The sequence below is a fragment of the Salmo salar genome, chromosome ssa20, assembly GCF_905237065.1.
Source record: "Salmo salar chromosome ssa20, Ssal_v3.1, whole genome shotgun sequence".
NCBI lineage: Eukaryota > Metazoa > Chordata > Actinopteri > Salmoniformes > Salmonidae > Salmo > Salmo salar.
This window is the reverse complement of record NC_059461.1, coordinates 51,758,931-51,775,101: the sequence shown is the minus strand read 5'-3', so window position 1 is coordinate 51,775,101 and position 16,171 is coordinate 51,758,931. Positions and strand designations below refer to the sequence as shown.

The 16,171-nt window shown below is 42.7% G+C and overlaps 1 long non-coding RNA gene across 1 annotated transcript; it reads right to left on the bottom strand.

Moving 5' to 3' along the window:
* Positions 1-429: 429 nt before the first annotated feature.
* Positions 430-16,113, bottom strand: LOC106580751 (uncharacterized). The gene is made up of 3 exons (XR_001322963.2): positions 15,940-16,113; positions 9,075-9,293; positions 430-2,912 (listed from the first exon to the last, which is right to left on the bottom strand). It is a non-coding gene; the product is annotated as an uncharacterized lncRNA (long non-coding RNA).
* Between the last annotated feature and the right edge of the window lie 58 nt (positions 16,114-16,171).

Genomic DNA, 16,171 nt, shown 5'->3' with positions numbered 1-16,171 from the left:
TCTGCCACTGCAAGGACGATCAGCTGTCCGTCCTGTCTCCTTGTAGCACTGTCTTGGGCGTCTCACAGTACGGACATTGCAATTTATTGCCCTGGCCACATCTGCAGTCCTCATGCCTCCTTGCAGCATGCCACGTTCACGCAGATGAGCAGGGACCCTGGGCATATTTCTTTTGGTGTTTTTCAGAGTCAGTAGAAAGGCCTCTTTAGTGTCCTAAGTTTTCATAACTGTGACCTTAATTGCATACCGTCTGTAAGCTGTTAGTGTATTAACGACCATTCCACAGGTGCATGCTCATTAATTGTTTATGGTTCATTGAACAAGCATGGGAAACAGTGTTTAAACCCTTTACAATGAAGATCTGTGAAGTTATTTGGATTTTTACAAATTATCTTTGAAAGACAGGGTCCTGAAAAAGGGACGTTCCTTTTTTTGCTGAGTTTAGTTGCAAAGTAGCTAAAAAGTAGTAAGTAGTTTATAATTAGCTAAAATGCAAAAGTTGTCTGTGATGAGATTCGATCACGCAATATTTGGGTTGCTAGACATTTGTGTTACACGCCACCAAACCATCCAACTTTTGTTTTCGCCTTAAGTAACCTTCTGTCTCATGTAACCATACCATACTAATTTGAGTGTGCCGGATTTAAATTTACTATGTTACATCTAGCCTATGAGACCAGGCTGGTGTTAGTGCACTGGAGTGGAGTTGAACATGGTGCTCGGAGGCATGTTGGCCCCCCTGTTAAGCTCCTGGATGTTAAAGCCAGACAGTTCAGGGTTCTGGGGGCAGCACAGTGGGGCATCCATGTCAAACGCAAAGAGCCACAGTGGTGGCCCAGTAGTGCTGGAACACAGCTAGCATGTAAACACTTTGGATGGAGCTGGTCTCTTCGATTGACTTTATATTCTTCTTCCCATTGATTCTTCTTCACTGGATTAATGTTATGCCTCGGGTCCTTTCAAACACTAGAGCAGTGGTCACCAACCTTTTCTGAGTCAAGATCACTTTCTGATTCAAAATGCAAACTGAGATCTACCGCTCAGATTTTCGGGTCCAACCCAAAAATAAAACAGCTAAATTCCTTGAAATTTGCCATGGGCCAAAGAAAAAAAGTGCAGCTTTATTGCTAAACTCATGCTATTCGACACACCCTGCCATGAGACAGAGAACATTTGTTGTTACACATTTTGCCATGAGGCTGAGATTTTGTTTTTGCCTTATTAGAGCAAATTTCCTGTGGTTGGGGATCCTCCAGGGGTCCCTTTGTCCCCTCTCTGTCAATGGCAAGTGTAGTCTCTCTTTGACCAGCCGCCTGAGAAGTGTGGCATGGCCATGTGGTGAAAGAGCATGAGAAGGGAAAGAGAAATGAGTAATAATAATTCATTGAATTTGTAAAGCACTTTTCTCACACCCAAGGCAGTGGGCTTGCATCAATCGAGTGTTTGCATCGGGGCATATTGTTGTTAGTAAGGTTGGGGGTCTTCTGTACAGCTGCAGTCAAAACACAGGAGCATACTGTAACTTGTGCACTGAGTGAAAGCTATGATCCCTTACTGATATCAGTTCTTGGTGACTAAATCCACTTCAATCAGTGTAGATGAAGGGAAGGAGACAGGTTAAAGGATGATCTTTAAGCCTTGAGACAATTGAGACATGGATTGTTTGTGTGCCATTCAGAGGGTGAATGGACAAGATTTTAGTGCCTTTGAACGGGGTATGGTAGCAGATGCCAGGCGCACCAGTTTTAGTGTGTCAAGAATTGCAACGATAGTGGGGTTTTCACGCTAAACAGTTTCCCGTGTGTATCAAGAATAGCCCACCACGCAAAGGATATCCAGCCAACTTGACACAACTGCGGGAAGCATTGGAGTAAACATGGGCCAGCATCCCTGTGGAATGCTTTCGACACCTTGGAGAGTCCATGCCCCAATGAATTGAGGCTGTTCTGAGGGCAAAGGGGGGTGCAACTCAATATTAGGAAGGTGTTCCTAATGTTTTGTACACTCAGTGTGTTACATCGGGCTAGGGTAAGTGTACACTTGCGTAACGAAAGGCATTGACCCGATATCTGAGGAAAGAGCTTCAGCTTTGTTTTCACTAATTGTTCTAAATGCTGATAGAGATGGATAGGTTTCCCCTGAAATGGACAGTCTATTAATCTAGTCCAGTCCTCTCATCAACCAAGAGACTGGTTGCAAGGATCATTGAGCACAATCGGTGCTTCACAAAGTGATTGGACCAATGGCTTTGTCTGGGTTGTCTTGGCAGCAGGAAGAAAAGGCACCAAAAAACAAACCAACAAAAACATTTGTGTTCACTTGTCATTTGTTATGAAAGACAGTGACCTGGATGAGCAATAAATATCATCATCCATGCCAAAATCAGTTATTAAGCCAGAACATTGATGTTCCCCTGAGAAGATATTTCTACAATTAAAAATCTATAGCCCTCTAAAGCCACAGGATATTGTCCTATCCTTCAAGATACAGTACAATATACAGTATTTGAGCTCACAGAGTGAGTAGTTCCTCTCTTGTCTGATACTGGGCCTCATTCCATCATACAAAAGCATCACTCCAGTACTAATTTTGTAATATTTCTCCAATTGCATTTTGGCACATTGACACCTAAAAACACTTTTTAAATAAACCTCTTAATTTTGAACAGATTGAAATGATTAGCATCAATAACAGTCTAAGTTTAACTCAAAATGAGAGATATGATAAAAATGCAACCGGTTTACTTAACTGATTTGATTGTTGTTGCAGTACAAGGGGAGGCATGGAATAGATGGGGGAGTTTGTTTTATTGGATAAAGACATTTGAAATAAAGTCTGTGGTTTCGGGCTCCACCTCTACTTCCTGTGGTCTCTGTGTCCCCTACTGCTGATCCAGCCAGTCCAAGAGCATCCTGAAAGGAAAAAAAACATTGCTACAGTTATATAGTGAACATACTGACACCCTATACTAAACTTGTATACAGTACATGTATAAGTAAATGGGGTTCAGCCAAAGGTAGGGCATAGAAATAATCACAACAATACATCAGAGACCACAGTCCAATAAATGTATGTTAACCTAACCAAGGAAGTGGGGAAGTGGAATTGGTTCCTTCACTGAACCTGCTCCACTCCCAACACAAATAAATCAAGTATCCTGTCATGGGAAGCTTTCCGTTAAGCAGTCAAAGTGGTGTAGATTCTGTGGCTTTTGGGTACACACAATAAATAACCGCAAACGGCCAGCAGAGGGATAATTAGAGCATGTGCATTGCCAATAAAAGTCTGAAGAGAGGGAGATATACAAACACAGGCCCACAGCTCAGTACACAGCTGCAACCAGGCAGGCAGCCAGCACAGTCAGAGCATCACTCATCTTCCATACACAAACCACCCTCTTAACGGAACCACTGAATAGACTTGTTATCCTCTCTCACAGTGGTGCAAGCACAGACTCCTTCAGGAGGTAGAAAGGACACATCTTGGCAGTCGTGTGAGAAATGTGGAGTGTGTTAAAGGTGATTATGATGTCATGCTCATAAATTATTCTGGACACGGTGGAAGGCATGCAAGGTTTACACAGCAGCCAGTTGGTCAAGACATGCGTGCCTGTGTCACAGGACCCTTTTAGTGCACCTGAATTACTTTAGCAGCACTGAGCCTGCAATGCAGTCTCATTCCGTCAAGCACAGAAACCTCAGGCAGGCGTTATTTCAGTCTGAAATGTGCATACAGCAGGCCCACAAGAGAATTGTATTACAATACAGGGGAAGTACTAATCAGCAGTACATTCTAGTGGTAGAGGAAGAGACACTGCAGCTGCAGTGTTCAGGGAGGTGCTTTGCGCTCTGGATAGGACCCAAAATCCCATGAAAAGCAAGAGCCCCAGCTCCCATGGGGCAATTTCCCTTACACTACCTGCAGAGATGTGCAATAGATCCTCACCTTCTACAGTTCCATCCCAACTGTGTAACTTTAGAGGTCAAAGCATAGATACAACATTTTTGTCAGAATTAGTAATATGTGTCACGTCCTGGCCATTATAAGGGTTAATTGTCATTGTAGTTTGGTCAGGACGTGGCAGAGGGTATTTGTTTTATGTGGTTCAGGGTGGTGTTTTTGTAGTAAGGGCATTTGATTTAGTATTCCGGGGTTTTTTGGGCACTGTTTGAGATTCATGTATTCTATGTTTAGTCTAGGTAGTCTGTTTCTATGTTGAGTTAATTGGGGTGGACTTCCAATTGAAGGCAGCTGTGTGGTGTTGCCTTTGATTGGAAGTCCTATATTAGTTGGGTGTGTTTGTCTGTGTGTTTGTGGGAGATTGTTCTGTGTTTAGCCTTGTGCCTTGCCAGACTGTTTGTTGATCGTTCGATTCTCTTTTTGTTATTTTGGTGTTCATTTAGGAATTTATTAAAAATCAAGATGAGCATACACATACCTGCGGCATTTTGGTCCTCCTTAACCAACGACAACCGTGACAGAATCTTCCACCACCAAACCAGGACCAAGCAGCAGAGGAACGAGGAGGAAGGATGGACATGGGCAGAGTTAAGGAGGAGCGTTTCCAGGGCGATGGAAGAGTTTAGGAAATTCGAGAGGCAGCCCCAATAATTTTTTTGGGGGGGGCACAAGGGCAGTTTTGCGGGGCAAGAATGGAGCCCCAGGCCAGCTCCCGGCACTAGCCTGGAGGTACGTGTTCCCAGTCTGGTACGTCCAGTACCAGCACCACGCACCAGGCTTCAAGTGCGTCATCCCAGTCCGACGTCGCCAGGGCTGCCCGTCAGTCAGGAGTCGCCAGAGCTGCCCGTCAGTCAGGAGTCGCCAGAGCTGCCCGTCAGTCAGGAGTCGCCAGAGCTGCCCGTCAGTCAGGAGTCGCCAGGGCTGCCCGTCAGTCAGGAGTCGCCAGAGCTGCCCGTCAGTCAGGAGTCGCCAGGGCTGCCCGTCAGTCAGGAGTCGCCAGGGCTGCCCGTCAGTCAGGAGTCGCCAGGGCTGCCCGTCAGTCAGGAGTCGCCAGAGCTGCCCGTCAGTCAGGAGTCGCCAGAGCTGCCCGTCAGTCAGGAGTCGCCAGAGCTGCCCGTCAGTCAGGAGTCGCCAGGCTGCCCGGAGATGCCAGAGTGGCCCATTGGCCCAGAGTTTGCCGATGACCAAAACCCAAGGGAGTCTAGCAGCACCTTGAACTGAGTAAGCCTGACAATTCAGAACTTGAAGAGATTAACTGTTTAAATGCTGAGTCTGCATACAGGGTGGAGAGGTGGAGGTCTGCCCATGATCCGGAGCAGGGGGAGTCTGCCTACGGTCCGAGGCTGATCGGGTCGGCCGGCACTCTGGAGGACAATAGGCCGGAGCCGGAACCACCACCTGCATAGGTGGGTTGGGGAGGGGGGGTGTAGCACAAGTGCCGTCGGTGACGGCAGCCACCCTCCCTTCCCTCCCTTTACTTTAGGGGGATTTTGTTGTTGTTTGGGGTTTTTCTTGAGGTGCTTCCGGGGTTAGCACCTTTGGGGGGGGGGTACTACTGTCACGTCCTGGCCAGTATAAGGGTTAATTGTCATTGTAGTTTGGTCAGGACGTGGCAGAGGGTATTTGTTTTGTGGTTCAGGGTGGTGTTTTTGTAGTAAGGGCATTTGATTTAGTATTCAGGGTTTTTTGGGCACTGTTTGAGATTCATGTATTCTATGTTTAGTCTAGGTAGTCTGTTTCTATGTAGAGTTAATTGGGGTGGACTTCCAATTGAAGGCAGCTGTGTGGTTGCCTTTGATTGGAAGTCCTATATTAGTTGGGTGTGTTTGTCTGTTTAATTGTGGGAGATTGTTCTGTGGTTAGCCTTGTGCCATGCCAGACTGTTTGTTGATCGTTCAATTCTCTTTTTGTTATTTTGGTGTTCATTTAGGAATTTATTAAAAATCAAGATGAGCATACACATACCTGCGGCATTTTGGTCCTCCTTAACCAACGACAACCGTGACAATATGCCGTAATTGTAAATAAGAATTAGTTCTTAACTGACTTGCCTAGTTAAATAAAGGGTACATTTAAAAAAAAAAAGTATAATAATGTGCTCAGGAGCTGTGCAGGCATTGGATTTGTTTGCCATTTTATTGCTTTCTAGAATCATTTCCATGTACTGTGTTGCACATTTTCTTGTCAGTTAACATTTTTAAAAAGTTACTATATTTTAGGTATTGTGCCATTATGTCATCTTGCATTAAGTTCAATTGCCTTTTTGCAGATTTGTACGGTCTTATTGATAGCTCATTTCCCTGTTTTACACATCTTGGAAGCACTTTGCAAAGACGAAACGCTAAATTGCTCAGAAATATACATGAGTGGGTGTAGAAGCCAAATATGCAAGTCATTTGGCACAGGATAACTTTTCTCCTCCCAGACTGGTTTTGGTTAGTGCCAGCGCCAGACATACATCACTCCTGTCAGATGTGTCCTTGGATTTCAATAAGGCAGCATTTGAGGTCTAGGGAGACTTTTCAGCACAGGGAGTCAATCACGTGTTTCCAATGCTTATGTCAAATGTGCTGTCCCTTATAGCTACAGTGGGAGAAAAAAGTATTTGATCCCCTGCTGATTTTGTACGTTTGCCCACTGATAAAGAAAGGATCAGTCTATCATTTTAATGGTAGGTTTATTTGAACAGTGAGAGACAGAAAAACAACAAAAATATCCAGAAAAACTCATGTCAAAAATGTTATAAATTGATTAGCATTTTAATGAGGGAAATAAGTATTTGACCCCCTCTCAATCAGAAAGATTTCTGGCTCCCAGGTGTCTTTTATACAGGTAACAAGCTGAGATTAGGAGCACACTCTTACAGGGAGTGCTCCTAACCGCAGCTTGTTACCTGTAAAAAAGACCTGTCCACAGAAGCAATCAATCAGATTCCAAACTCTCCACCATGGCCAAGACCAAAGAGCTCTCCAAGGATGTCAGGGACAAGATTGTAGACCTACACAAGGCTGGAATGGGCTACAAGACCATCGCCAAGCAGCTTGGTGAGAAGGTGACAACATTTGGTGCGATTATTCACAAATGGAAGAAACACAAAAGAACAGTCAATCTCCCTCGGCCTGGGGCTCCATGCAAGATCTCACCTCGTGGAGTTGCAATGATCATGAGAACGGTGAGGAATCAGCCCAGAACTACACGGGAGGATCTTGTCAATGATCTCAAGGCAGCTGGGACCATATTCACCAAGAAAACAATTGGTAACACACCACGCCGTGAAGGACTGAAATCCTGCAGTGCCCGCAAGGTCCCCCTGCTCAAGAAAGCACATATACATGCCCGTCTGAAGTTTGCCAATGAACATCTGAATGATTCAGAGGACAACTGGTGAAAGTGTTGTGGTCAGATGAGACCAAAATGGAGCTCTTTGGCATCAACTCAACTCGCCGTGTTTGGAGGAGGAGGAATGCTGCCTATGACCCCAAGAACACCATCTCCACCGTCAAACATGGAGGTGGAAACATTATGCTTTGGGGGTGTTTTTCTGCTAAGGGGAAAGGACAACTTCACCGCATCAAAGGGACGATGGACGGGGCCATGACCGTCAAATCTTGGGTGAGAACATCCTTCCCTCAGCCAGGGCATTGAAAATGGGTCGTGGATGGGTATTCCAGCATGACAATGACCCAAAACACACGGCCAAGGCAACAAAGGAGTGGCTCAAGAAGAAGCACATTAAGGTCCTGGAGTGGCCTAGCCAGTCTCCAGACCTTAATCCCATAGAAAATCTGTGGAGGGAGCTGAAGGTTTCGAGTTGCCAAACGTCAGCCTCGAAACCTTAATGACTTGGAGAATATCTGCAAAGAGGAGTGGGACAAAATCCCTCCTGAGATGTGTGCAAACCTGGTGGCCAACTACAAGAAACGTCTGACCTCTGTGATTGCCAACAAGGGTTTTGCCACCAAGTACTAAGTCATGTTTTGCAGAGGGGTCAAATACTTATTTCCCTCATTAAAATGAAAATTATTTTATAACATTTTTGACATGCGTTTTTCTGTTTTTTTTGTTGTTATTCTGTCTCTCACTGTTCAAATAAACCTACCATTAAAATTATAGACTGATCATTTCTTTGTAATTGGATAAACGTACAAAATCAGCAGGGGATCAAATACTTTTTTTCCCCCTACTGTATGTCCTTTCTTTGGTGCTAGTGGGCTCTCCATTTTTTACTCCTCAAAATGCAAAAGGAAGACATATTCCGAGCAAAATACTATTCCTTTTTGTTTTTGCACCGAAAAGCTACTCTTCGGGCATGCATCCATTTCATTGCATTTGAAAGAGAGGGCTTTAATGTTAGTCTACCCATTGGTTGGATGAGCATCTCCTGAAAATATATTCTGTAGAAGATCTAAAAGCATGTCTGATGTGAACATGTTCATCATGTTCAGGAGAGTGGAGCAGACATGATTCTATCCAGTAGCACGGGTGCTCTCTCTGTCTGTCTGTCTGTCTGTCTGTCTGTCTGTCTGTCTGTCTGTCTGTCTGTCTGTCTGCCTGCCTGTCTGCCTGCCTGTCTGTCTGCTCACTGTTGAGAGGTCTGTTAGGTGGATGCACATACTCAGGAGTAATCAGAGCCTGTTAAAACCCTATCTAGAGATAGCAGAGCTGCCTCTGGTTTGGTTTTTCTGCCCTAGGCCTCAGCAGGAGGCTCGCTGCGTGACTTCCCAAAGTTCCTCCTCAAGGCAAAATGGAAATCAAACTTGACTAAGTGCAACCGGGAAACACAAATTGATGCACATGAAAGCAAGTCAACGAAATGTGATTCTCATTCTTATCACCGGGTAGAGGTGCATGCAGAGGCGCTGGACTCTAAATCTGGCCATTACTAATAGGACTGCCAGACCTTATAACATTATTCACCATGTCTCTCTCTCTCTCTCTCTCTCTAGCATATGCTATCGATCTCAATCTGCAGCAGTCGGAAACTGAATGCACTTTGGCATCTCCTCCTCCTGTGTACAAATAAGGTTATCACTGGCCATTTCTGTATAGTGTTACCCTTTGGCTTTGACTTTAAGTGCTGTGTTAGCGTGCGGTGCTCATACGAGGAGCCTCACCTTCTTTGAGCTGTGTCATATGTGTTCCAAAGCTGCTGCTGGGATTTTCTTAAGCGACACCTTCCATGTGCGCCAGTGCTCTGCTCTCCGCTTTCACAGTCAAGATCCACCAAAGTGCAATATTCTGTTCCATTGCGGCCTTGCTCCAAACATGACTATGAGGAAGCCGTTGAATTAGAAAAAATTACTTCTCAGGACCTGGGACTTGTAATAAGAGTCCTGTGGGGCAGAGAAAAATGGAGGATCAATCAAGATCACATATTACACAGTGAAATGGCTGAGAGCCAGTGTGATCATTTTATATGTGCATTTCAGCTCATCATCTAAAGTCTCAGAATGAGAGACTGAGGTAATGGACCTCTGATCAATGGAGAAAAAGAGATGTGATTAATGGAATGGAGAGTGGTTGCTATGTGGTGTGAGGCAGCTCCCTCTACAGTTCTCTCTACACCTTACACATGAGAGACGTGACGGAAGCTTAAACGAGGCCTGCTCTCATTCCCTCAACTAATATTTCGATAGAACATGGATTCTGTGTGTGACTGCCTGAGCTGTACTGTATCTTAGGGCTAAGATTGGTGCTCTGTATATCCTACATGGGGTCAGTTTACCACGTTTGCTCTTTATATCCATTTTAATAAACACCCATCAATTTTTAAAAGATCCTAACCCTAAGATGCATTACAACATTATTCAGCTTCAGTCTATTTCAGATGTCTAAAGAAATCAGTTTGTCCCTAATTCTGCCTAGACAGAAGCATGCAGTCTACATGGAAATTCAGAGCAACTGGAGATTAAAAAGACCATAGAGCAACGTAGGTTCATTTGTAATGAATTACACAAAAAAAATACTGTTAAAGTGCATTGTACTGTTTACTGCATGTGAGCCTACAGCACTACATGGACAGTTAATTCCCCATCACAATGCAATGTAACCAGTACTACAGGATATTCATAAAACATCAGTCTATGTTCGCCCTCTAGTGTAGCTTTGTGTTACTGTGGGGCAAGCGGGGCTGTTGGAAGAGGGCTTTATTAAAGGAAAGACGCAGCCATTTTGAATGTTGAAGCGATGTTCTATCGATTCCTGGGGTCATTTCATGTTTCCATGTGTACCTTAGGTATTCGCCCTTCAAGCAGGCAGAAAATTATCACATGATGATCTGATCATATGATGCAAAACTTGTCATACCGTCTGTTTTTCTGCCTGCTTGAATGGCGAATAGCTCAGTGAAACATGAAATGACCCCGGGAATTGATAGAACATCACTCAGATATGTGCAAATACGATATAGCATTCAACATGGGTGAATATTTCCTTTGAGTAGACCAAAGGCAGCCGTTATTGCATTTGTGCCCATGGGAGTGCCATACAATTTAACCGAATATTACATATTTCCCCCACACACAGTAACGGTAGTACATTTTAGGCAAATTTTATGACAAGCCGAACGCTTTCTGTCTGAGCCCAAACTGACATCTTCCTAATAACTACATTATGAGAAAAACAACTTTGTTTGAGGTCTGTGCTAGTTCTTAAAGCAAAGGAAGCAGTCATCTCTGCCTGCTGATTGCTAGGCAGGGGGAAGCATGTGCTGTTTGCTAGCTCGAACTTTGCTTCCCGTGAAACAGAAAAGGACGAAGTAATGAATGACAAAGATTTTCAATGAAACATGCTTTGTTACTGTAATCGTCATGTGTGTGTTCTTGTGCTTAATTTTGGTTGATGAAAATTAACTAGACGATAAGTGAGCCTATAGCCATCCATTTAATGAAAACCTTGATTGTTAGCTAGCTACTAAGGGAAAATGAATCAACCTTGTAAATGGTATAATTGTGAAATCATCTGCCACTGCCACTCTTGGTAAATAAGAAATACAAGAACTAGCCAAAGAAATGTATTTTAAGTAATGTTCAGTTTGCGCCAAGTTAGTTCAATTAGCATTACATTAGCTTCCTCTGCTCTGGGTTTAGATCTAGCAAAGAAAGACATAGTAGTCAAAAACCACAGTTGGGTCACCTGCTACTGTGGCTCCATTCCATTGGCATACTGTTATGTTCAGCTCAACCCCTCCCTCTCCCTCTCCCCCTCTCTCTTTCTTCTCTCTCTGTCAAGTTAATGTCACCTATCCTGGCACATACTGACACCTCCCACCTATCCTCTGTCCATGGACGTTGCAAGTAGTTGAAATTTGGTCATTCCGCCCTGGACGGACCGAATCTGAACAAATCATAGACGTCTATGTTTCACAAGCTTGGACAGTACAGTAGAGCACAGAAGAGGTCAGTACAGTACTGCTATACAGTAGAGTACAGTAGAGTACAGTAGAGCACAGAGTAGAGTAGAATGTACAGTATTGTACTGTACTGAACATATCTACTTTACTGTACTGAAATCTACTCTGCTCTACTGTGCTGGGCTGTACTGTTCTGTACTGTACTGTGACTTCCAAACTTGTGAAACATGGATGTCTATGATTGGTTCAGATTTGGTCTGGACCAACAAAATATGGTGTTGTTTAGGGGCGGAGCTTATTACAATACTAGCCAGTGTGTAGAATAATATTATGCAAAAGAAGGATATTGCATATGTCTACCTTTGTGTACCTATTCAGAATACATCACCATGATATTCATATGCATAATTATGCATTTCTGTATAGTGCAGATCATGTTACGGGATGTAAATCCACTTCACCTACTCTGGTTCAATAACCAAAATATTGTTTTTCAAATTCACAGTGTCATTTTTGCAGATGCCCCATTCTTTCTGCAGATATCTTGGGAACATTGTGGGAAACACATTTTTCTAATAACCAAAGAAGAACCTTAAGGGAACGTTGCTATTTGATAGGGAGAATCACATAGTTCTGAGAAAGTTCAATTACCTTTGTAAAATAACGTTATTTTGTTGGAATTTGAGAACTTGTACATAACGTTCCCTACATAGTTGTAAAAAAAAATATTCCCATAACGTTATGGGAAAGTTGTTTTCTAATAACCAAAGAGAACCTTTAGGGAACATTGCTATTTTGGTAGGGAGAATCACATAGTTCTGAGAATGTTCAATTAACCAAATAAAATAACATAATTTTTTGGTGTCTTAGAGAACTTTTACATAACGTTCCCCTGTGGTTCCCTTTTGGTTGTTTGAAAATAATTTTCTGGGAAGCTTGCATATGTTTCTTAGAACTTGGTGAGAGCGTGTTTGTCCTATGGTTATTTTGCATACAACCTTCCCACAACTTTCAGGGAATGGTTCAGAATAGTTGCATTGGCTTTGGAACATTCTCATCACATTTAAGAAACTTGACCCAGATTTTTTTTCTTGGTATTTCATTACATTAACAGAAAATTTTTCTCAAAGTTCAAATATGGTTACAACATCATTAATGTTCTAGGAATGTTCTCCAACTGCTTTGGCATTTGGAATGTTCTCAAATAATTCAGAGAATGAAATATTTTGATTTGTTTAACACTTTTTTGGTTACTACATGATTCCATATGTGTTATTTTATAGTTTTGATGTATTCACTATTATTCTACAATGTAGAAAATAGTACAAATACAGAAAAACCCTTGAATGAGTAGGTGTTCTAAAACTTTTGACCAGTAGTGTACATTCCCACAACTTCCAATGAACCAAATGTGCTTGATGGGTACTTTCGGAAATCCCAGACCTGGCTGGAATATTATGGGAGGCAACCCATCTGTCTAGAAAGACTATTGTGACATATTCACTGTGTACTGATCCCCTCTGCAGTAAACTGCTGGAGATGTCTTAGAGCAGGGCTGCCCAACCCGCTTCCTGGAGATCTACTGTCATTTAGGTTTTCAGTCCAACCCTAATTTAGCATATCTGATTCAGCCGAGTTAAGGTCTTGTTGAGCAGCTAATAAGTATAATCAGGTGTGTTAAATTAGGGTTGGACTGAAAGCCCACAGGCAGTGGCAGTTCTAGACCATTTCAACTGGGGGGGGGGGGTCAAGCTGTGGCCAGTTGTACTGTTAGAGGGGCCAGTTACATTAGACGTTATTGTTGTCATATCGTTTTCTTCACTGCATTGCAGGCATTAGCAGGCAAAAGACCATGTTCATAATCATCATCGTTGCCACTGTCTAATAACGGATGTAAAAAAAGAACGATAGTAAAAATTTGTTATGTAAAAATGATTTCATACTCCACATTTAGGGGGGCCACAAGGGGGTTCAAAATTGTTGTCACAGGGGCACTGGCCTATGGAAGAGGGATAGGTGGTCTGACTTCAGTAGACTATTGAGATTCAATGGAGTGATAAAGACTAGTGTAATGTCGCCCTCCAGTGATAGGAAAATATAAACCGTCAAATCACCAATATTATTTGTAGACACACTGCAGGTTTGGTATTTTGGGCCTATGAGGCATGATATGTAGCCTTTCATCAAATCATATATCAATGTCTTGGAACATGTGGCCTTGATGAAATATAAGAGAACATTTTGAACTTCTCCTTTGTAACAATAAATATTGTAATGTTTCCTAATAGGCCCATCAACAGCTTATAATTATTTCTTTGGGCGTTGCCTAAATTCGAATTAAAGCTACATCACAGATTATACATTATATTGACCAGATACCCTAGTGGCCGCTCTAACAATGAAAATAATTGTCTTCAAAAATGGAAGGCAGTCGGAGGGAGAAGCCCCTGACTGCAGTGTGCAGTTTGGGGCCGGGCTCAATGTGGGGGGAGTCAAACGTCTGGGCCGGGCTCAATGTGGGCGGAGTCAAACGTGTTTAACTCGAACCCTTCCCGTCTCCTTCAAGGTCACCGAAGTTGAGGTAAACGTCGAAGGTATCAACGTCAACGAAAGCGAATCTTAATCGAACCTAACCTACATGGATAAAAATATAAACCATGGAATAAAGTGAGACTGTCATTATGCATAATGTACTTTGTAATATTCATGTTATACCAGTGCAGTGGTATATTTTTATATGAACAACTACCACACCGATGTTAGCATAGCGTTAATTAGCACACATTTGCACATGAGCTAGCTAATTGCTCACAATGAGGGAATCTTATTTGGACAAATGTGCCTACTTGAGCAGTAAGCCCAGGTTTACATGTACAGTTATGTAATCGATTTGATCGTTGATAAAGGCGGCGAAAACAAAACACACTACAGATAGGAGGTGTCATATGATGAGTGGTATAGACTTAACCCCCCGAGAGGCCCAAGAGGCAGCAAGGTGGCGTGAACTCCAAACATTTAAAGGCACTGTTTCCCTCCCTAGTGTAATTGGGATGGACGGGGAAGACCACATTACAACCCTTAAAGAACTACGGTTGTAGGATGGCCTGGATGAAAAGGAAAATATTCTCCTCAAGGAACCATTCATGTTCCAGTTACAGAGACATTATGAGATGTTATATGTGACAAGAAGAAAATGACTGTCTTTGCCTCTTTTGAGGAGCAGGAGCGAAGCCATTTTTGAGGAGTGATCAAACCTTGTTTTTGTCTGCTGTCTTAATTGTTTGAATTGTTAATTGTGTTATGTTTAGTAAAGATGACGTAGAAGTCACCCGAGTCTCTGATCTCTTTACTGGAGCTGGTATAACTTCATGTACAGAGCACATTCAGCTTGTCAGTATGTCTATTTGGTATAGTCTGTCTCCATTCTCATGAGGAAAGTAAATAGCATTATAAATCAGGATAGGTAGTAACTGTGTGTGTGTGTGTGTGTGTGTATATATATATATGCTCAATGAAATAACATAATTACAAAGATATAACATTTACCAACACAATCTTAACAGTACATGACATACATAACAAGTCTGTTCACTGCAACAATATCAGTAGCTTGTCTCAAATATAGCATGAAGCAAAAAGTGTTACAACAAATCTGCTGGTACTTTATATAATAGTTCTTACGATCTTCAAAAATGAAATATATTTGTATTCAACGTGTGCCTTGCGCAAACGTGTGTGTTTGGATTCAGTGTGTGTGACTGTCAAACCTCAGCTGGACAAAAAAAGTGGGCGGGGTCAAACATTGAGCCCGGCCCCGGATTGCACGCTGCAGTCAGGTCGGGGGAGGCAAGATCACGTGGGACCACGCGTGTGATCAACAGGCACAACGGTTTCCAGTAGTTACCTGTCACAAAGTCAAACTATCGCGGCTTCATCGTAAAAGCTAAAATTCATGACAACTAAAATGTGCTTTGTGGCTTTAATTCAAGGTTAGGCGTACAGTTAGATTGATTAAAATCACATTTTAAGAAGAGAAATTGTAGAAATAGGCAGGGTTTATGACTTTGTGGCTATGGTAACTAGTGACGACCATGCAATACACCGATATAAGTAGTTTTTTTCTTAAAGTTGCCGTGTCCTACTTATATCAGTACACTCGTAACAACATAATGATTAGAAAAAAACGTATATTTGATCAAATAAGCCATTACATTTATTTTTACACAAGCTCCTCGCTTGGTAAGTGAAAAACACAACAAACTCCACCTTCTAGAGAAGACAGATTTTGAGCCGAGTTATCCCTCCATTCTCCACATTGAATACTCCCAAGTTGTCCTTTGAGGTAATTATGTTTCTATGCAGGTATCAAATAAGGGGTGCGTTCGTAAATTCATTCTGGAGCACTCAGAGTGCACTCTTAAATTCAGAGCTTTGTCAGATTGTCCGTTCGTAAATTCAGAGCGTTTCGCATTCGGAGCGTTTAGAGCGTGGCGGAGGAGTAGGGTTGATCCGAGCGTTCTGACCTCACAACGGCAGTCAAGCGCACAAGCTAACTGGCTAAAGTTAGCTAGCTACTTCCAGACATAAATGAGAGAACACCTTACTCTGACCATTGTACATAACGTTACCTTAGCAGAGCTGGTTTCATGTTATCCAGAGCGTTGGTGACTGTAACTGTGCTACTGGCAACAATTTAATTAAGCTTTTTTGCCAACGTTACTGACACCGGTCATATTCAACGGGTGTTGAGCGTTCGTTAAATTCATCAGTTAAAGTCTACACCCCAGCACACTCAGACGAGAGTGTCTGAAATCGGAGTAGATAGCCAGAGCGAATTTACGAACGCTTCCTAAATGTCAC